Here is a 23964-nt window from a genome sequence, read left to right on the forward strand (position 1 = left end):
GGGTCTAAAGAACCTAACTCCATGCACCCTTTCTCCAGTATATCTTCTCAGAATATTATATTAGCTAATGTTTATGAAGTGCTTAACTATGAGAGGAATTTTTCTTGGAGCTTTACATGTTCTTTAATTTTCACATCTACCTTATGAAGTAGGTATTATTTACTAACTCCATCATACCCATGAGAAAACTGGACAGCCTATAATGAACTCTCCTCTGAGTTCTCATTGTCCTCCCAAAGCATTCTATGTCATCACACAGTAATTTGTATCCTTGGTTTTTTAAAGAAATACCCCTTAAGGACCAAGCTCTAATCTACTCATGTCTTTATCTCCCACAAGGCCCAACAGAGGACCAAGTATATGCCACAGGTATTCAGTATTTGCTGAACATCAAAATGACTGTTAAGAAGTCATTTCATTGTATAAGTTTTACATTATACCATTCTACAGCAATCATTTCCTGTCCATCGACAGAAGAATGGATAAAGAAGATGTGGTACATGAAGAATTTATTTGGAGGGCAGCAATGGAGAAACAGACATAGAGAACAGACTTATGGACATGGAGAGAGGGGAGGAGAGAATGAGATGTATGGAGAGAGTAACATGGAAACTTACATTACCATACGTAAAATAGTCAATGGGAAGCTGGGGCTCTGTATCAACCTAGAAGGGTGGGATGGGGAGGGAGATGGGAGGGAGGTTCATGAGGTTCATGAGGGAGGGGACATATGTATACCTATGGCTGATTCATGTTGAGGCTTGACAGAAAACAACAAAATTCTGTAAAGCAATTATCCTTCAATTAAAAAAATAAAAGAAGATGTGGTATATACACACACACATGTGTGTGCCCACGCAATGGAATATTACCCAGCCATAAAAAAGAATGAAAAACCATCCTATGTAGCAACATGGATGGATCTAGAGACTGTCCTACTGACTGAATTAAGTGACACAGAGAAGGACAAATATTGTATGATATTACTTATTACATGGAATCTAAAAAAAAAATGGTATAAACAAACTTACTCATGAAACAGAAATAGAGTTACAGATATAGAAAACAATCTATGGTTATCAAGGGGGAAAGGAGGGAGACAAATTGGGAGATTGGGACTGACATACATACACTGTGCTGTGCTTAGTTGCTCAGTTGTATCCGACTCTTTGCAACTCCGTGGACTGTAGCCCACCAGGTCCCTCTGTCTGTGGGGATTCTCCAGGCAAGAATACTAGAGTGGGTTGTGGTGTCCTCCTCCATGGGATCTTCCCAATCCAGAGATTGAACCCAGGTCTCCTGCATTGCAGGGAGATTCTTTACCATCTGTCACCAGGGAAGCCCAAGAATACTGGAGTGGGTAGCCTACCCCTTCTCCAGGGGAAATTCCTGACCCAGGAATCGAACCAGGGTCTCCTACATTGCAGGCAGATTCTTTACCAGTTGAGCTACCCAGGAAGCCCCATATACACACTACTATATATAAAATAGATAATAAGAACCTACTGTATAGCACAGGGAACTCTACCAAGACTCTGTAATGACCTATATGAGAAAAATATCTAAAAGAGAGTGGATGGATAGATGGATATATATTTATAACTGATTTACTTTGCTATATACCATAAAGTAATACAACATTATAAATCAACTATACCCCAATAATTTTTTGTAAAAAAATCATTTATTTATTCAGTTGATTCATATTATGCATTTACTCTATTACTGGTGCCAGGTATAGACTAAACAGAAATAAACCATACACAGACCCTACCATCAGGCTTACTGTGGCAAAACCATAAATGTTGTCTATTGTTTAAGATGATCTATATTTTCTTCAGATATTACACTTCAGATATTACACCCAGATATCAATGTGTGCCTTCTGACTATTCAAACACTCAGAAGGAATAAACTATCAGTTGAAAGAATAAATGAATGAATGATGGATACTGTGAACCTTAGACAAGGCATTGCTCTGGCCACTAGGACACTCAGGACACCAAACCTTAGTTTATGCAAGAACTTCTGGTTTCACTTATTCTGTTTCCCTTATTTCCCCCTTCATTACGAATCTCTTTATTTTCTTTTGATCCTATTGTATTACCCATATTTTAAAAACTAATTCCCTCTAGGGGAAAAAAAGTTGAGTATGTAGTATTAAATCAGTCAAACTTTGATGAGATGACGTGATGTGATCAGTCTCCTTCGTCAAGATGCTCTGCTGAAGATCTGAAGACAAACCAGACCCCACTTGCAAGTCTGCAGTGCAGCACTCAACTGCTCTGCCGCTGAGCCCTAATCAAGGAATTCTTTGTTGGAGGAACTATCTTGCTTCAAAGATGCCAAGGTCCCATTCTTGAAAACACCCCACTTTAAGTTTTCAGCCCTGCACTGATGGATGGGGAGGCTCTGGAACTAGACAGACCATATGGTCTAGGCTCTTATCTCTGTCCCTGACCTATCAGTGACAAACCTCTTAGGATCTCGTATCTACTCCTCTCTACCCACTTCTTGTGACTATTCTGAATATTCAAAGGGAAAGCAGAGGAGAAGACATTTCCTAAACTGTAGAGTACTACAGCACTGCAAGTGTTGAGGAAAAAGGGGTTCATCATTTGTAATACAATGCAAGGATGGCTGACCAAAATTTAGGCAACCAGTCTTGTAGGCACTGGACTTAAAACACTGGAGGGTTTTTTTGTTTGTGGTGATAAATATATATCATAAAATGTGCCATTTTAACTATTTTTAAGTATACAATTTTGTAGCATTAAGTACATTTACACTGTTATGCAAATCACCAACATCTATCTCCAGAACATCTCCATCTTCCCCATTTGAAACTCTGTACCCATTAGACATTAACTCATTTTCTCCACTCCCCAGCAACCACCATTCTATTTTCTATTTCACTAAAGCATAATGTTTTCAAGATTTACCCAAGTTATAGCATGAAAATACTAGTTTTTAAAACATTCCAGACTTTTAATTTCAGATACAGTTGATCACAAACTATAAGGTTGACCACCATTTACTTAGCTTTACAAGATAAACTCAAAAGTTCACTGCAGGAATTTTTTCCTTCCAGTTCCACTGAGATCTCCAAATTGATCTGACTCTTGCACAAATATTTCCAACTACATATCATTCGGATGGAGTAACCGGCTACTCTGAAAATAAATTCCAACATGTTCATTAGGAAGCAAAATGACCCTTAATAAAAAATGTAATTTTATATCAATGTTTGGATAAAGAAGACTGATGTTTAGAAGGAGATACTGATCTGCTTTGATATTACCAAACATTTTTAGGCAGGAGGACAAGTATGTATCTGTCTGTTTTTCATAATATGCCTATTGATATAAATGTTTGCTATTCCAAAGTAGCATGTTTTGGAGGATTTCCCTAGTGGTTCAGTAGTTAAGAATCTGCCTTCCACGTGGCAGGCCAGACCTGTAGACTTGGGAAAGAGGAAGAAGGGTCTGCAGATCCCCACACTGCCTGCTGAGCTGTTGTGCGAGACATTTGGTAACAAGAGGAGCAAGTATGTCCAGGGTGCAGGTGGTCCTGAACCAGTGGTCCCTGGGAAGCTTTGGGGTCAGGAAAAGCACCCTGGTGGGGTGGCTGTTTGGGGCATAAGTCAATTGCTGTGTTAGTACTGTCACAGTGCTTTCCTAATATGCACTAGATTAACTTGTCATGTGTTAAACACACAACTGCTTTTTTATAGCTAGGTTTTCATATTCAATACATTTATTAATACCTTGAAAAAAATAAAGAATCCACCTTCCAATGCAGGGGATGCAGGTTCTTAGGGAACTAAGATTCCACATGCTGTTGGGGAGGGGAGCGGCAAGTAAGCCAGCACGTCAGAACTAGAGAGAAGCCCTCGTGGCACTAGGGAAGACATCATGCCATAACTAAGACCCAACACAGCCAAAAATAAATATTTAAAACAAACAAAAAAACAAAGTAGCATGTTTTTAACATTTGCAAATGAAACTTCTATTATTCACACTGATTTATATTATTCACATGGATTATATTTTCATTTTGTACTGGAGTATAACCAATTAAACAATGTTGTGATAGTTTCAGGTGAACAGCAAGCACCTCAACCATCATATACATACATGTACTCATCTCCCCCACACTCTCCTCCCATCCAGGCTGCCACATAACATGGAGCAGAGTTCCATGTGCTATACAGTTGGTCCTTGTTGGTTATCCATTTTAAATATAGCAGTGGGTACATGTCCATCCCCAAATCCTTAACTATCTCTTCTCCCAAGCAATCATAAGTTCATTCTCCAAGTCTGTGAGTCTCTTTCTGTTTTGTAAGTAAGTTCACTTGTATCATTTTAGATTCCACATATAAGGGATGTCATATGATATTTCTCCTCTGTGTCTGACTTACTTCACTCAGTATGACAATCTCTAGGTCCATCCATGTTGCTGCAATCGGCATTATTTCATTCTTTTTAATGGCTGAGTAATATTTACATTGTATGTATGTAACACATCTTTATCCATCATATGGATTATTATTCAACCAGCAAATCTTATCTTATTCCAAATGTCACTGGAAGGATCTCAAAGATCATTTAATTCAAGCCTTTCATTTTGCAACAGAGAAAACAGAGACCCAGTAACTTGCTCAAAGTCACACAGCAAGTCAGTAACAGATCCAGGACTGCACCTCAGGCCTCCAGACTCCAGAAGAGTGACAGTGAGGCCGCTTTTCTACCCAAAGGAAAAGAGATCTCCTCTGCTTACCAGTTAGTTCAAAGTCCAGTGAGCCCTTGCAATGGGAGGTCAAAGACTGAATCAGGGCTGCTGCATCCAAACAGTTAAGACTAAATACCAGGCCAAATCCTTTGTCTCAGGACAAAAAGGTTCAGAAAAACCTGGCAGAACCACCCTTATTAGGTGCAAAGGCCCCAGGATGCTCTGGGCTACAGTCCTGCGCACAGGATCAGTAAGCAATTTACCATGATGAAGCTGGAAGAAAAAAGGAAAAAAGGAGGATGGGAGAAAATGAGAGTTAGATTCTTGCCCAACACCACCAACACTCTTGAAAAAGTACTCTTGATGAAAAGGAAAGAGATTGTAATAGAAGAAGCTAAAAGATTAGAAAATGGAAGCACAGATAATATCAGGACACAGTGAAGACTCCCCAGGGAACCTGTCTAATTTGAAACTTAATGGTATAGACATCACAAAAGAATCAAACTGGAGACTGTGTGTGTTGCCAAGAATAACCCAGTCAAGAATAATGCACCTTGAGTGATCCAAGCCCCCTCACTCTCCATCACAGTTGCTGACCCATTCACCATCACTCTCCTTCAGAATCACCCGGGGTTCTTATTTACAACAGAGTTTTACAAATAACTCTATTTAACAACATGAATAGACATTTCTCCAAAAGAGATATACAAATGGGCAACACACGTGAAAAGATCACTAATCATCAGGGAAATACAAGTCAAATACCACCTCAAATCTGTGAGGACAGCCACCATTAAAAAAAAAAAAAAAATAGCAAGCACTGGCAAGGATGCAGAGAAACTGGAACCCTTGTAGACTATTTGTGGGAATGTAAAATAGTGCAGCCACTATGGAAATAATGGTATGGAGGAGCCTCAAAAATTTAAAAATATAATTACTATATGACCCAGCAATCCCACTTCAGAGTCTAGCTCCAAACGAATTGAAAACAGGATCTTTAAGAGTTATGTGCACACCCATGTTCACTGCAGCATTACTCACAATAACAAAGAGGTGGAACAAACTTAAATGTCCACTGACAGATGAATAGATAAAGAAAACTGGTGTATAAATACAATATTATAATATTAAGCCTTAGCAAAGAAGAAAACCCTGTTACATGCTACGCTGTGAATAAACCTTGAGGACATTGCTGCAGCTAAGTCGCTTCAGTCGTGTCCAACTCTGTGCGACCCCACAGACGGCAGCCCACCAGGCTCCCCCGTCCCTGGGATTCTCCAGGCAAGAACACTGGAGTGGGTTACCATTTCCTTCTCCATAATGAGGACATTATGCTAAGTGAAATAAACCAGTCACAAAAAGGCAAATAAATACTACATGACAACACTTACATGAGGTATCTAAAGCAGATAAACTCAGAAACAGAAGGAATGGTGGTTGCCAGGGGCTGTTGAAGGATGGGGAGCTGTTGTTTAAGGGATACAGTTTCAGTTTTGCAAGAGGAACGTTCTAGAGATCTGCTGAACAACAAGGTACATATAGTTAACACTATTGCACTGTACACTTATGGCAAATTCAGGAACCACTGGCTTCAAAATAAAGTCCAAACTTTATGTCAGCATCCAAAGCCCTCCACGAGCCCATCCCTCTTTATCTCTCCACTTGCTCACCACTTGCTCTTCCTCAGGCCTCACCTTACTTACCCGCTCTGGCTGGTCCAAACAGAACTTTTTACGGTGACAGAAATGTTCTACATCTGTGCTGTTCAATATAGAAGCTGTCAGTCACATGTGCTACTGAGCACCTGCCATGTGCTACTGGCTACTGTGCTGAACAGCACACGACTAGAGCAATAGCTCGGACCCCAGAAGATACAGATGCGCCAAGGATGAAACTCACAACAATGCCATTTACCCCTTTTCCCCTCACATGTTATCATCATGTATCCATTCTTTCTACAAATATTCTTGCTTACTATGTGCCAGGTACTATTCTAGGTACTGGGAAAGCAACAATAAATAAGAAGACAAACATCCCTGTCCTCAAGAATGTTATGTTCCAGTGAGGCAGTGTAGGACAGTGGTTAAAAGCAAGAACTCTGGAGCCAGAGAGCTTAGGTTCAGATTCTGACTCCATTGCTAACCACCTATGTGTTCCCTGAAAATTACTTAACTTCTCCATGCCTCATGGAGTTTTTTAATCTATAAAATGGGGATAACAATAGTACTGCCTAATAGGCTTTCTATAAAGATTAAATTAGTTAACAAGGGCTTAGAACAGTGCCCTATATATAAGAATTAGCTGTTACTATTATTGCTGTATTTTGTTGTTGTTATGAGTGGGAGCAAGACAATCAACAAATAGCAAAAAAAAAAAAAAAAAAAAAAATGCCATTTAGTGACATGACAAAAAAAACACAGGGTAAGGGAACAAGGAGTGTCAGGACAGGGATTATATTTAAGAAGATAATTAGGGAAAGCTTCACACGAAGGTGATAGTTGAGGAAAGGTCTGAAAGAGGAGGAGAGGAGCAAGTCTCACAGATATCTGGGGAAGCACTGAATTTTCTGAGATACTTGGTATTATTAACACCATGTTATAGATGGGAAAATTGAGGTTCAGACTAATGAACCTGTCCAAGGTCACATGGCTTATAAATGACTGAGCCCAGAGTCAAATCTGGGACTATTGACTCCAATTTCCCCTCCACGTCTGGACCCTTTTGACCTCCATTCCTTTCCGTGGTGAAACAAGACCAATGAATCCTTTCCACATCAGTTTCCCATTCTGGCACTGAGATTTACAGACTCATTATGATCAGACAAGCTCTCTGGCTTAATTAACCAAAGGAGTTAAAGGCACAAGCTGCCTTTAACTGCCCCCTCTCACATGTGCTCTCACCCACCGCTTCCTAAGCAGCGCCACACCAGGACTCCATGTTAACTGCATGCTGTGCATAGAAAACAGGCATTTATCAAGACCAACAAGACTCAAACACCAGGAAGGAGAGGTAAATTATACATAAGAAATGAAGGCCACTGCTTCCAACCTGGCCTTTGAGGGGGAAAGCTCTGCTGTATGTGCACCGCAGGAGAACTATGATCAAAAGTTAGGTTCAACCTACTGAACCTGTCTAATCTAGAACTACGGGCTTCCCTGATAGCTCAGTTGGTAAACAATCTGCCTGCAATGCAGGAGACTCATTGGAAAAGACCCTGATGGAAAGATTGAAGGCAGGAGGAAGAGGGGACAACAGAGGGTGAGATGGCTGGATGGCATCACTGACTTGATGGACATGAGTTTCAGCAAGCTCTGGGAGCTGATGATGGACAGGGAAGCCTGGAGTGCTGCAGTCCATGGGGTCGCAGAGTCAGACATGACTGAGCGACTGAACTGAATACAGAACTGCAGAAATAAGAAGAACTAACTTCATCTGTAAAGAAGTCAGTAAATCAAAATATTTTCAACAATATTTACTCTATACATTTTACCTGTATTCATGAAATCTCTGAAAATATTGGCAATTTATTCCAGAAAATCATTAGTGCTGCCAGGAGCAGTGAATTCTAGTTCTCCTTTATAACTTACCAGAAAAGTCACTTCCACTCCCTGGATCCCACTTCTCACATCAGTTAGAAGAAGAAGCTAGACTAGGTATTCATTAAAGGTTCCATCTTTAGCCCTTTATAGCACATTGTATTACAATACTAATGACAGCACCCCTGCACCTCCAGAGTCAGACCCAAAACTCATTCATTCAATAAACATTTATGTAAGCTAGGCACTGAAAACACAAATATACTAAATGATAAATTCATGAAAGTTTCAAATACACTGCTTTTCCTATTCACATGAACATTTCAGAGTTGTGTTCCTACAAAAACAAAACACAGCTCCAAAAATTTTTTTCCTACTCATACTTAAGACAGTTTTGTGTTTATTATATAGTACACTTAACACCCTCCCCCCAAATAAACCCTCTCCCTATTAAACCATACCTCACAATTATATTTCCCTTTTTTAAATCACTGATAGCCCAAACCACTAAGTTAGAGGTTTTCCCCCACTTAATATATAGTGAGAGAACCTCTCATTCTATACCTGTGTTTTTTAAATATTTTCTTTTTCTCTAATTTTTCTTTATTTAACACATCTTTTTTAATTTTATTTTTTTCATCTTTAATTTTTTAACTTTTAAAAATTACTTATTATTTGCATTTCTTTTTCTTACAATCCATTATTAGTTCCTTGAGAACATCTTATTTTTCTTTGCATCTTAAGTAAGCCCTTTTTATAATTTATTTATAAATTTAAAGACTAATCCAAAAGAACATTAAGTGGTTCATCTTCTTAAGATATAAAAATAAGATAGCTAAAAATAAAAGCAAAAAAACCAGGGGTATAGATTTATATCAAATGATCAAACTTCAGGTCCTACATTTACCATATATATGCCATGTGATTCTTGACAAGGTATAATCTCTCTACTAAGAAAAATACAATGGTATACCTGCTATGCTGTGTGCTATGGGACAATCAGTCATGTCCCACTCTGTGTGACCCTATGGACTGTAGTCCACCAGGCTCTTCTGTCCACAGGATTCTCCAAGCAAGAATACTGGAGTGGGTTGCCATGCCCTTCTCCAGCTATACCTCCTAGAGAGTCTGTAAGACTCAGAAGTTACCAGAACCAGCAGTTGTGAAGCCAGGCATTGTTGGCTAGATTCAAATCATAACTCCATCACATATTAACCAAATCATAACTCCATCACATATTAACTGTGGGAATGGGCACCTTACTTACTTACTCCCTTTGGTTCCTAGTATCTTCATCTGTTTCAGACAGTAATAAAACCACTTTTACAGCTGATATAAAAGTTAAATAATACATGTAAAGCACTCAGCACTGTGTCAGGCACATAGTAAGTACTCAATAAAAAGTAACTAGTCATAGTATACATCATCTCCGGGTTGTTTATAAAGATGTATTAGATAAGGAGAAAAATAGCTCTGAAATTTAAACTGCTATGAAATGTTTGGAATACTTTTTACTATTGCTCATAATCAAAACTATGCAGCAAATTAATAAAAATGAGGGAAAAACATGTCCAAAGACAGCTATCTTAAACAACATTTTTCTAAATATAGCTATCTCCCTCTTTTGCATCTCTGGCCTCCTTCCAAACATCTTTAATACTGCAGTAAAGCAGGGGTGGAAATTCAAGCTATGTACTTGCAACTGACAGGAGAGGCAAGGCTTGGGGTTTTTCCACCAAGTCAGGACAAAACTGCCTTGTCCCCTCCTTCCAGCCCTACAGGCTGCTTGTGCAGGAGGCGATAATCTGTAGCTAGCAGGAAGGTCAGTTTAAATTGAAGTAAGCAGGTTGTGTTTCTCTGTTGTATGCTTTTCTGATACTGCTGGAACACAGTGGTATCTGGGCCTGGCCTTCTCCACAGGATGACAGAAGGTGCAGCCAGAACATGAAGGCAGAAGAGAACATAAAAAGGACAGGACACAAGAAAAATACTCAAAAAACAGTAGCATGATCATCAGTGGGATCTATTTCATAAGCATGTGATGAATAAGCCAATATGTGTGTAGTCACTGTGGTACAAATACGTTTTAATACATTATGATCTGTGTACATGAAGAATGTCAAATAAAGGCTGATCTGCATCCCATATACAGAGTCCTAAAATATCAGAACCACAAGAGTCTTAAGAGATTATGCAGTCAGCATCATTGTTATTATGGATACAAGAACTAAGAGAGAGAGACTTATCAGTGGTCATACAGACAAGTCAGGGAATAGCTGTACGATCAGAACCCAGGATAGGCCAACTGTGGACTTGAGTATAAAGTATGTGGGAAGGGAATATATTAAAAACCATATCATTTGTGAACAAATCCCCAGAGATGGCTTAAGAATCCTCAAATTTAGAAATGCCACCACTGCCTCATCAAATACTTTTCAAACACTCACCTCAGGAAAGTGGGAAATGATGACATGTCATGGACCTCTGAGGCCACTCAAGAACAGCCAGAGCTACATATGGTAAGTTCGTCAAAGTGAAACATTTAAAACAAAGTTCCAATCTGTACAGTGTAAAAAGGCAGAGAGTTCATTACTCAGCTGCCATCCAGGGTTCCCACAACGCATCTTCAAAGAAGAAGTAAACATAAACCATGGTATTAATGGAAATAAAAGTAAAATCTTCACATCTAAATTTTAAGCTTTTTAAAACCTAGCCCCAACCTCTATTCTCCAGCATCCTTCACTTGCCAGGGAATTCCCTAGGGTTAGGGGCTTTTAAGGGCTCTGTCAGCTTTTATATTCTGTAGAAAATAAGCACAGAACTAGCTCATTAATGAGGTGAGCCAAAAAGTGCAATTCAGATAATAACCAGAAACAGGCTACTGGATTCAATGGAAGCTGCTCTGTGACTGGCAGATTCAATGGAACCTCAAAAGGGGGATGGGAAAGTTGAAGCCTAATGATGAATACAACTGCTGCCAGGAGGTCATGGCTAACTACAGGAACATTTCTTGCAGGAAGCTCTGCAAAACTCTCCACTGAGGTCCTAAAGTCCCTGCCCATACAATGGAGCCTCACTGACCAGAGAAGGGAGAGGGACTAGACAGGAGCCTGGCAAGGAAGACAATGGACAAAGCCGAATGAGACAGCCTGTCTCACCCAGAAATGAGGCTACATCTTAGGTCTTCTTAGTCCTCAGTTATTTTTATTTTGGTTTGTTCTTTTTATTTTTCCTTGCCAGAGCAGGTAAAGGAAAGAATAAAACAGCAGGGCTCCAGCAGTTGAATTTTTTTAAGTATGTGCTGAGTCTCAAGCTCTTTTAGCTGAAAACAGTTTTTGTTTTGTAGGGCTTAAAATTTTAGAGAAGTAGCAGTAAATTGTTTTGTAAGCATCAGAAATAGTAAAAATAGGTTTTGCAATCAGTCAGACTCAGGTTCAAATCCCAGCTCAACTACCTATTAACTACATGGCCCTGGGTAAGTTATTTAACATTACTGGGTCTTAGCTTTATCATCTATAATCATATGACTAAGAATCCCCACCTCACAAGGTTAGCCTGCATTAGAATATATGTATATACTCTTTCTATATCTGTCTCTGCTGTAAAACTGTCAACAACTTGAGAGCAGGGATTTTAATTCATATTTAAGATTCCCTAAAATCTGACATAGAGGAGGAGCCAGAGGAAATCAGATGAATGTGTCTACCATGAGTCCAATTCTATAAAGGGAACAAAATAATGATCATGATCATGTTGAACATAATAATACAACCTGACAACAACAAACACATAGCATTTATTATGTGTCAGACACAATTCCAAGTTCTTTAACTCTTCCTGCTCCCATATCACACTTATAATAATAAGCTGATTAAGTATTATTGTCCCTACCTTGTTAATGAGAAAACCAAGGCACAGAAAGGTTAAATAACTTGCCCAAATCCAGAACACATAAATCCACATAGAAAGAAAGTAGTATGGTGTTTGCCAGGGGCTTAGGGGAGGGGAGAATAGGAAGTAACTCCTAACAGGTACAAGGTTTCTTCCCATATAATAAAATGTTTTAAATTAGAAGTAGTGGTTGCACAAATCTGTGAATATACTAAAAGGTACAAATTATATACTTTAAAAGAGTGGGTTTTATTGTATATTATACCTTAATAAAACTGTTTAAAAAAAAAAAACAAAAACAACTTGGGAATTCCCTGGCAGTCCATTAGTTAGGACTCTGCGCTCTCACTGCAAAGGGCCAAGATTCAATCCCTGGTCGGGGAAGCAAAATCCCACAAGCCACGCAGTATGACCAAAACAAATCTGCAGAGAGTCAGAGAGTTAGGAAGCGACAGACCGAGAATCCTACATTTTCAAAATCAGTGCTTTTAACCACCATTCTGAAAGGTTGTTGTTGAATCACGCGAATACACCGGGATTCTTGGCCCCCGGAGGAGAAGAATTCAATCCGGGGCCAGAGACGAGGCTTGATCGCTCAGAGCTTTTGTGTAATAAAGTTTTATTAAAGTATAAAGGAGATAGAGAAAGCTTCTGACATAGGCATCAGAAGGGGGCAGAAAGAGTACCCGCTTGCTAGTGTTAACAATGAGGTTATATAATCCAAAGAATGTCTGGAGGTTGCAAAGACCTCATCAGACCCACTCCCATAATTTACATCTTAAGGCAACACTGTCCTCAGGCAAGATACATCCTTGTAAAGACCAGGTCTACTCCCATAATTAACATTGTAAGATAACAAAAGGTTGAATCCAAAGACTGTCCTTAGGCAGGATACATTATTGTTAAATAATCCTAAGGAATGTGGAGAAAGAAAAAAAGCTTGTCCTTTCTTCCTCCTTGAGAATTCCAGACCCCTCTCTCCTTGGGGACCCCTAGACTCGCTATCAACTTGCCTAGGAACTGACTCTCTCAATACTATACTGCCCTCAAGGAACATAAAATCTAGAACTATCTAGCTATTATTACTTACCTATAATATAGACAATAGATATAGGCTATATATTTTGGAAAGAAAACAGAGCCTGAAATTGCAGGTATTCAAAATGTTTAACTGAACTGAACTGAAAAATTAACTCATTTAATAATTTAAAGACTATACTTTCAGGGATCATTTCTATAGCTTATTTAATAATTTAATTCCTGACCTCGAGGCACTCACAGTATAAAACATGGCTCAGACATGTTAAATTATCCCTAATGCAAGTTAGAAGGAAACATGTTCTATGTAAAAATAACTCCCCTGGGAAACATCTGTGTGGTCTGGCAGACCCCCATAGCTTCCAGATCTCTTGTAGTTAGGTAGCACTAATGATCTATGAATGAAGGTGACATGTCTTACAATCTGGGAGAAGTATTCAAAAGCTTGTGTATGACCCTCCAGCTCTGGCATGGACTTCCTCCCTCCCTCCCTCTCTCTCTTTTCTGCAAAGACATCCTAGAGATCTTAAGTTGGGATTGTGGCAACACAAGACAAAAGCAGCATAAATGCGCTAGTCATCATTTCCTGGAGGACAAGTGCCCTCCAGAGTCACCTGGCCTGAAACTGAATTCATATGAGCAAGAATTCCACAGATTTTTGTCATGTTATGCCACTCAAATCTTGTGGCCAATCTGACACCTCAGTATAATTCTGTGTGTTCTCACTAATATAAGGGTTAGCAAAAAATGAACCCAGAATATATGAAATAAAATCTGCACTCTGCCACTTAATATTTTGGCTAAGTTATCTGAACTCAATGGCCCTTGATTTACTCAACTTTAAAATGGAGGCAACACTAGCATCCTTACAGTTGTTATGATAATTAAATGAAATATATGAAAACACCTGGCATAATGCAACTGCCTTTGGGGAAAAAAATGTGACACTGAACCTGATGGTTGACCGAGAAATTCTAATAGGAGTCTATGCTGTCAAAGGCAAAAAAAGGCACACGGTTTGGGTGAAGAACTGTGCTTTAGCTAGTTCAGAAATAGCAGTTATTTATTACTCTGGAGGATAAAAAACCATACTCCTGTCTGCACAGCACTTTGTAAGTCCAAATGATCTTCTATACGCTGCTCCTCCTATACATTTGATCTTCACAAGAATCCAGTAAGGTAAATATTCTAATCAAAGAAAGATTAATACAAGCCCCCAAAGCTTAATTCTGTACCTACCTATAGATTAACAGGAAGAGACAAATGTCCTTTTAAAGAAACAGAATGAAAAAGTACTTCCCTGTCAGCAACTTCCTTGCCACTACCTCCAGGTATGAAGAAGAGGTACCATAATTCACTTTGCCTCAAAATAGCTCCCTTTGGCCAATTATAGTGACTTCTATAAGACATTTATTCCAGAAAGGGAGAACACTTCAACAGTTATGTTACTTCTTATAAACCAAAGAAAATAACTATTAATAAAAGAAGGAAAAGAAAAAGTGCCACTTTCAATCTATTTAATTAACAAAAGAATTCTAGTGAAGGTATGAAAAACTATAACCATTCATGATATATAAATTATAAAATATAATATAAATTATAAAAGCCCATGAACTAATACAGAAATATTCAGAATAGCTGCCTTCCCCTCAAGAGGATTTTAAGTAGGAGAAATGATGAAAGTTAGTCAAACACAGCACTTAAGTAAAACTGCCATAAGAATATTAATAAATGAAAAATGAGGCTGAAGAAACCACTTCTCATAGGAAAAGCATCATGAAAGATGGCATTCTGGCTGAGTCCTAAGAATCAGAATCTTAGAAAGCTCACAAGCATTAGGAACTCTGGCCCTTTGAGGGAACACTACAGAGAGCTAAAAAAATGAGCCTATAATATAATACAAAGAGCTCTGAGCTTGTTGCCAAAAGACCTAAATGTGCCCTGGCATCATTGTTTACCAGCTGTGCTACCTCAAGAAAGCTATTTAACTGCTCTGATTTCAATTTCATCTATAAAATGGGGAATTGTACCATTTGTCTTAACAGATTGTTGAAAGAATTAAATAATAGATAAGTGGTTAAATAAATGGTTGAGAAAGTGCCTGATAAACTGATATTGATAGAACACATCTCAAAATGAATATACTTGGGATTAACAGCTCCCCATTCCTGTACCATGATAGAATAAATTTAAGTAATTTTCCAACTTTAAGTTATTGCTGGAATTGAATGCTATTATATTTCCAGTAATATATTTCAAACACTAAACTAAATTGAGTTTAATTTTTAAATGTAAATTATTCACCTCCTCTAGGCTGCTGCAGAACTTCATACAAACTTGTACTACAACTTTTTTTTCCATGCCCATCTCCTCTAATAGATTTCAAGTGCCTTCAGGGCACTTCAAGGGCAATTTACCTCCAAATCAGTGCCTTGAAGTAAATGTCTAAAGAACCTCTAAATGAATCAATGGGCTTCTGGAACTTTTACAGAATGTTTGCATTGTAGAAAACTCTTCATTCATCCAAAAATATTTAAGTGTTTCTATGCCTAATGATGAACAAGACAGATGTGATTCCTGCCTCATGGAGTTTGCTGACTAGTGAGGAAGACATATATGGAACAAATAATTAGAAGTATACTGATAAATTATTTTTTGAAAATACAGATTGCTATAGGGAAGAGGCAAGAGCATGTGGTCACAGAAAACTTAGAGCAAGGTCAATGGGTCTACATACATTTTTAAAAATGCAACTGAGTGGTAAGTAATTTCTCCCCATCCCATTCTGTACACCCTCATCACACTTCAAGCAGTTAGCCTACAATCCAAGTCAACTGACTGCTAAAGGCTATTGCTCTTTTTACTATTTTAATTCATAGCTTTCTAAATCCCAAAGAAATATATGCTATATATTAACATTTAAAGACCAGTGTTTATTCGGTGGGGAAAGGATGAGTGGAGACAGAAGTCATGTGTATCATGATAGATTGTGCTTGACCATTAGTTCTTTGAAAGTACATTCCTAAATGCAAAAATAAATATTTCTGTCCCTTGAGGAGATTGGGGAAAACATCTCGTAAGCATCTTTTATACTGCAAAATCTTGGTTTTGACTCAGGGAATCACTTTTTTAAATACCTGACATGACCCTGGGTGTTTTTTTTTTTTAACGTGAAGGCATATTCTGTACCATTTCAACATACGATAGGAAGCATAAGCCATTCAAGTTGGGGATCAATTACACAAGTATAAGATTTGGAACCATTCCTCTCAACATAGGTCACAACTTGATAGTAGTAAATGCCTATGAAAAAGGCAGTGGGCCTTAGGAAAACAGAAAAAGAGGAGCAAATTAAATCCAAAATAAACAGAAGAAAAAAAAAAAGAATTCAAGCAGAAAGCACTGAAATTGAAAACAAGAAAACAATAGAGAAAAACCAACAAAACAAAAATATCAATAAAATCAGTAAGTCTAGGCTAAGAAAAAAAAGACACAAATAACTAATATCAGAAATTAAAAAGGGACATCACTACAGATCCCATAGAAATTAAAAGGATAATGAAGGAATATTATGAACAACTCTATATAATATAGACCAAATCTTTTAAAGACCATCTGCCAAAACTCAAACAAAAAGAAACAATCTGAATAGACCAGTATCTATTAAAGAAATTGAATCAATAATTAATAATCTTCTAAAACAGAAAGCACCAGGCCCAGATGGGTTGACTGGTAAATTCTACCAAATATTTAAGGAAGAAATCATGCCAATTCTTTATAATTTCTTTTAGAGAATAGAAGCAGAGGGAATACTTTCCAATGCACTCTATGAATCCAGAATTGCCTTAATACTGAAATCAGGCAAAGACCTTACAAAAGAGAAAACTATAAGCCAATATTCCTCATGAGCACAGATGCAAGTCTTCAACAAAATATCAGTAAATTGGATCTAAAAAAATATAAAAAGAATTATAGGGACTTCCCTGGTGGTCTAGTGGTTAAGAATCTGCCTGCCAAGGTAGGGGGCATGGATTTGATCCCTGGTCTGGGAAGACCCCACCTGCCACAGGGCAAATAGGCCCATGGCCCACAACTACTGAGCCCATTCACCAAGAGCCCTTGCTGCACAACAAGAGAGGCCACCACAATGAGAAGCCCATGCACCACAGTTAGAGAGCAGCCCCTGCTCTCTGCAATGGAGAAAGCTGAATGCAGCAATGAAGACCCAGTGCAGCCAAAAATTTACCAATTAAAAAAAAGAACAAATAATTTCACAATTTGTATGGAAATACAAAAAACCTCATAAAGCCAAAGCAATCTTGAGAAAGAAGAATGGAACTGGAGGAATCAACCTGTGTGACTTCAGGCTCTACTACAAAGCCACAGTCATCAAGACAGTATAGTACTGGCACAAAGACAGAAATATAGACCAATGGAACAAAATAGAAAGCCCCGAGATAAATCCACGCACCCACGGACACCTTATCTTTGACAACAGAGCCAAGAATATACAATGGAGAAAAGACAATCTCTTTAACAAGTGGTGCTAAAAAAACTGGTCAACCACTTGTAAAAGAATGAAACTAGACCACTTTCTAACATCATACACAAAAATAAACTCAAATGGATTAAAGATCTAAACGTAAGACCAGAAACTATAAAACTCCTAGAGGAGAACATAGGCAAAACACTCTCTGACATACATCACAGCAGGATCCTCTATGACCCACCTCCCAGAATATTGGAAATAAAAGCAAAAATAAACAAATGGGATCTAATTAAAATTAAAAGCTTCTGCACAACAAAGGAAACTATAAGCAAGGTGAAAAGACAGCCTTCAGAATGGGAGAAAATAACTGCAAATGAAGCAACTGACAAAGAACTAATCTCAAAAATATACAAGCAACTCCTGCAGCTCAATTCCAGAAAAATAAACAACCCAATCAAAAAGTGGGTCAAAGAACTAAACAGACATTTCTCCAAAGAAGACATACAGATGGCTAACAAACACATGAAAAGATGTGCAACATCACTCATTATCAGAGAAATGCAAATCAAAACCACAATGAGGTACCACTTCACTCGAGCCAGAATGGCTGCGATCCAAAAGTCTACAAGCAATAAATGCTGGAGAGGGTGTGGAGAAAAGGGAACCCTCTTACACTGTTGGTGGGAATGCAAACTAGCACAGCCACTATGGAGAACAGTGTGGAGATTCCTTAAAAAACTGGAAATAGAACTGCCATATGTCCCAGCAATCACACTGCTGGGCATACACACTGAGGAAACCAGAAGGGAAAGAGACACGTGTACCCCAATGTTCATCGCAGCACTGTTTATAATAGCCAGGACATGGAAGCAACCTAGATGTCCATCAGCAGATGAATGGATAAGAAAGCTGTGGTACATATACACAATGGAGTACTACTCAGCCATTAAAAAGAACACATTTGAATCAGTTCTAATGAGGTGGATGAAACTGGAGCCTATTATAGAGTGAAGTAAGCCAGAAAGAAAACACCAACAGTATACTAACACATATATACGGAATTTAGAAAGATGGTAACAATTACGCTGTATGCCAGACAGCAAAAGAGACACAGATGTATAGAACAGTCTTTTGGACTCTGTGGGAGAGGGCAAGAGTGGGATGATTTGGGAGAATGGCATTGAAACATGTACAATATCATATGTGAAACGAATCGCCAGTCCAGGTTCAATGCATGATACAGACTGCTCGGGGCTGGTGCACTGGGATGACCCAGAGGGATGGGATGGAGAGGGAGACAGGAGGAGGGTTCAGGATGGGGAACACATGTACATCCATGGTGGATTCATGTTGATGTATGGCAAAACCAATACAATATTATAAAGTAATTAGCCTCCAATTAAAATAAAATAAATTTATATTTTTTAAAAAAAGAAACTAAAAAAGAAAAAGAATTATATACTATGACCAAGTGGGATTTATCCCAGCTATGTGAAGCAGGTTCAACATTCAAAAATCAATTAAATCACATAATCATATTAATAAATATTAGTAAACACATAAACTCGGGGAGTTGGTGATGGACAGGGAGGCCTGGCGTGCTGTGGTTCATGGGGTCGCAAAGAGTCGGACATGACTGAGCGATTGAACTGAACTGAAACACATAAAAATCACATAATCATATTAAATAGATACAGGGAAAAGCATTTGACAAAATCTAACATGCATTCATTATAAGAATTCTCAGTAAGCTAGAGAGGAGAACTTTCTTAACTTGATAATGACTATCTACAAAAAACCTACAGCTAACATCATACTTAATGGTGAGAAACTTGTTAACTTTTCCCACTAAGATCCCATACAAAGCAAGGATAGCCCCTCTCACCACTCGTTTCAACATCATACTGGAAGTCCTAGATAATGCAATTAGGCCAGAAAAGGATATAAAAGGTGAAACAGAGGAGGACCCTATGGTTCTTGCCCACCCCCCATATTCTCACTCTACCTTTCTTTACAGAAAAACTTCAGCCAAAGAGTAAGTTCAATCAGAGAACTAAAAAAATGCAGAAACAAAGGAAAATAGTCAAAGGAGACCAAATAATAATAATGTAGTCATTAAGCAGAGTCAAGGACCTTTAGTTCCTTCTCAAGGAGCAAATTCTAAGCTATATCCTGTGAGCTGTCTTATATATACTGAAACCCCCACCAGGTGGAGAAGTTAACTAACGATGACCAGCTTGTAGTCATGACATAAGCTGCCACCAATTCCGAGAACTGGCCTCAAGAAATGAAGACAAACTGACTCTGGAACTGAAGATTAACAGTTCCTAAAACAGTTAAAGGGCTTCCCTGGAGGTTCAGCTGGTAAAGAATCTGCCTGCAATGCAGGAGACCCTGGTTCAATTTCTGGGTTGGGAAGATCCTCTGGAGAAGGGAATGGCTACCCACTCCAGTATTCTGGCCTGGAGAATTTCATGGACTATATAGTCCATTGGGTTGCAAAGAGTCGGACACGACTGAGCGACTTTCACTTCACAAACAGTTAAGGTGATGCTGCTCAGACCACCAATGACCAATTTTAAGATGACTGTCAGAATTGATTGTGCTGTTTCTGCATGTAGCCCCACTCCCCACGCTGTGTCTATAAAAGCTCTTGCCCCTGACTGTCAAGGGGGAGTTGGCCTTTGGACAAATATTCACCACCCCCCCAACCCTAGTCACCAGCACCTGAAATAAAGCAAACTTTCCTTTCCACCAACCTGGCCTCTTTAATGGCTCTTGAGCCATGAGCAGCTAGACCTGGGTTCAGTAACAAGGGTACACAGGTAGGGAAGGAAGACATAAAATTGTATCTGTTCACAAATGAAATAATCATGTATGCCGAAAATACAAAAACACTGACAAAAAAAAAACTCCTGGAATTAATAGTGATTATAGCAAGATTGCAGGATAAAAGGTTAATTACAAAAGTCAACTGCTTTTCTATTATTAACAATGAATAAGTTAATGCAAAATTAAAAACAAAATACCATTACAAAAGGAAAGAAAATTAAATACTTAAGTATATCTAACTATATATATATATATATATAAGATTTATATAAGGAAAACTACAAAATTCTGATAAATGAAATAAAAGAACAACTAAATAAAGCAGAAAGATATTCCATGTTTGGGAATAGAAAGACTCAATATTGTTAAAATGTCAGTTGTTCCCTACTTGATCTATGGATTCAATACAATTCCAATAAAAATCCCAACTAATTATTTTACAGATAATGACAAACTGATTTTTACAGTTTATAGAGAGAGGCAAAAGACCCAGGATAGCCCACACAACACTGAAGAACAAAGTTGGAGGAATGATGCTACCAACTTCAAGACTTATAGTAATTAAGACAGTGTGATACCAGTGAAAGAATAGACATAGAGATCAATGGAACAGAACACACAGCCCCAAAATACAGCCACATAAATATAGTCAACTGATCTTCAATGAAGGAGCAAAAAGGCAATACAATGGAGCAAAGACAGTCTCTTCAACAAATGACACTGGAACAATTGGACATCTACAAGCAAAACAAAGAAAACAAATCCAGACATGGATCTTACATCTTTCAAAAAATTACCTCAAAACCAACCATAGATTTTCATGTAAAATACAACTATAAAACTCCTAGAAGATAACATAGGCGTAATCTTGGGTATGGGTAAGCATATCAATAACCTCAGATATGCAGATGACACCACCCTTATGGCAGAAAGTGAAGAGGAACTAAAAAGCCTCTTGATGAAGGTGAAAGAGGAGAGTGAAAAAGTTGGCTTAAAGCTCAACATTCAGAAAACGAAGAGCATGGCATCTGGTCCCATCACTTCATGGCAAATAGATGGGGAAACAGTGGAAACAGTGTCAGACTTTATTTTTGGGGGCTCCAAAATCACTGCAGATGGTGACTGCAGCCATGAAATTAAAAGACGCTTACTCCTTGGAAGGAAAGTTATGACCAACCTAGATAGCATATTCAAAAGCAGACACATTACTTTGCCAACAAAGGGCCGTCTAGTCAAGGCTATGGTTTTTCCAGTGGTCATGTATGGAAGTGAGAGTTGGACTGTGAAGAAAGCTGAGCACCGAAGAATTGATGCTTTTGAACTGTGGTGTTGGCGAAGACTCTTGGGAGTCCCTTGGACTGCAAGGAGATCCAACCAGTCCATTCTGAAGGAGATCAGCCCTGGGATTTCTTTGGAAGGAATGATGCTAAAGCTGAAACTCCAGTACTTTGGCCACCTCGTGCGAAGAGTTGACTCATTGGAAAAGACTCTGATGCTGGGAGGGATTGGGGGCAGGAGAAGAAGGGGACGATGGAGGATGAGATGGCTGGATGGCATCACTGACTCGATGGACATGAGTCTCAGTGAACTCCGGGAGTTGGTGATGGACAGGAGGCCTGGTGTGCTGCGATTCATGGGGTCGCAAAGAGTCGGACATGACTGAGCAACTGAACTGAACTGAACTGAATGCATCTTTAAATATAACACCAAAGGCACAAACTGTGAAAGAAATAAGCTGGACTTGATTAAAAACTTGTACTCTGCAAAACTCACATTCAAAATAATTAAAAAACAAACTATTGACTATGAGAAAATATCTGCAAAATACACACCTGGTAAGGACTATTATCCAAAAACATACAAAGAATTCTTAAAATTCAACAATAACAAAGCAAACAACCCAATTTAAAAAATGGACCAAAGACCTTAATAGACATGTGATCAAAGAAGATATACAGATGGAAAATAAACATATAAAAATATCAGGGAAATGCAAATTAAAACAATACAAGATGCTATTACACACCTATTAGAATGACCAAAATCTGGAATACTGACAACAACAAATGCTGGTGAGGATGTGAAGCAATAGGAACTCTTGTACAATGCTAGTGGGAACGCAAAATGGTACAGCGACTCTGGAAGACAGTCTGTCAGTTTCTTACAAAATTAAACATATTCTTAGCACATAAACCAGCAACCACACTCTTTGTTATTCATGTCCACACAAAAACTGGCACAAAGATGTTTATAACAGCTTTATTCATGATTGTTTAAACTTTGAAGCAACCAAGATGTCCTTCAGTAGGTGAAAGGATAAATAAACTGTAGTATGTCCAGACAATAGATTATCACTTAGAACTTAAAAAAAAAAAAAAAAGCTATAAAGCCATGCAAATACATGGAGAAAACTTAAATGTATATTATTAAATATATAATCTTGAAAGACTACATATTGTATGATTACAACGATACTATACAACATTCTCGGAGAAGGCAATGGCACCCCACTCCAGTACTCTTGCCTGGAAAATCCCATGGATGGAGGAGCCTGGTAGGCTGCAGTCCATGGGGTCACTAAGAGTCAGACACGACTGAGCGACTTCCCTTTCACTTTTCACTTTCATGCATTGGAGAAGGAAATGGCAACCCACTCCAGTGTTCTTGCCTGGAGAATCCCAGGGAAGGGTGAGCCTGGTGGGCTGCCGTCTATGGGTCGCACAGAGTCGGACACGACTGAAGTGACTTAGCGTAAACATTCTGGAAAAAGCAAAAATTATGAAGATGGATCTTAAAAAATTATATAAATGAACTTATTTACAAAACAGAAATAGATTCACAGACCTAAAAAACAAATTTATTGATTACTAAAGGGGATGGGGAGGAGAAGATAAATTAGGAGTTTGGGATTAATATATATACACTATATATAACATAGGTGAAAAAAACAAGGAGGTTTCTCTGGTGACTCAGTGGTAAAAAACCCACCTGCCAATGCAGGAGATGTGGGTTCAATCCCTTGGTCGGGAAGATCCCCTGGAGTCAGAAGAGTGAGTGACTATATTTTTTATACATTATTATAATATCTTACAGAATATTTCATTGCTTTAAAAATCTATTCATCCTACTCTCCCCTTCCCATTCCCACCAACCACTGATCTTTTTATTGTCTGAACAGTTAAAATTTTTTTTTTAAACTGAAGGATAGTCAATTTACAATGCTGTGGTAGTTTCAAGTGTAGAGCAAAATCATTCAGATATATGTTATTTCAGATTTTTTTACAGGTTATTACAAGATATTAAGAATAGTTCCCTGTGTGATACAGAAGGTCGTTGTTTTTTTGTTGTTGTTACTTAATAGCTAAGTCAAGTCTGACTCTTGTGTGACCCCATGGACTATAGACCCCCGAGCTCCTCTGTCCATGGGATTTCCCAGGCAAGAATACT

General features: G+C 38.4%; 1 protein-coding gene across 15 annotated transcripts in view; it reads right to left on the reverse strand.

The window, feature by feature from the left end:
• Positions 1-23964, reverse strand: part of FAM168A (family with sequence similarity 168 member A) — a 206085-nt gene that overhangs the window by 90980 nt on the left and 91141 nt on the right. The window contains exon 1 of one of the 15 annotated variants that reach the window (XM_055549041.1): positions 21172-21193. The exons of 13 other annotated variants lie outside the window; for them this stretch is intronic. The gene's annotated coding sequence lies outside the window, so the exon portion shown is untranslated. Of the gene's footprint in view, positions 1-4779; positions 4803-21171; positions 21194-23964 lie in introns of those variants that run through there. One more of the 15 variants, XM_055549040.1, reaches the window with a different exon arrangement.

This window comes from Bubalus kerabau, chromosome 15, assembly GCF_029407905.1.
Source record: "Bubalus kerabau isolate K-KA32 ecotype Philippines breed swamp buffalo chromosome 15, PCC_UOA_SB_1v2, whole genome shotgun sequence".
NCBI lineage: Eukaryota > Metazoa > Chordata > Mammalia > Artiodactyla > Bovidae > Bubalus > Bubalus kerabau.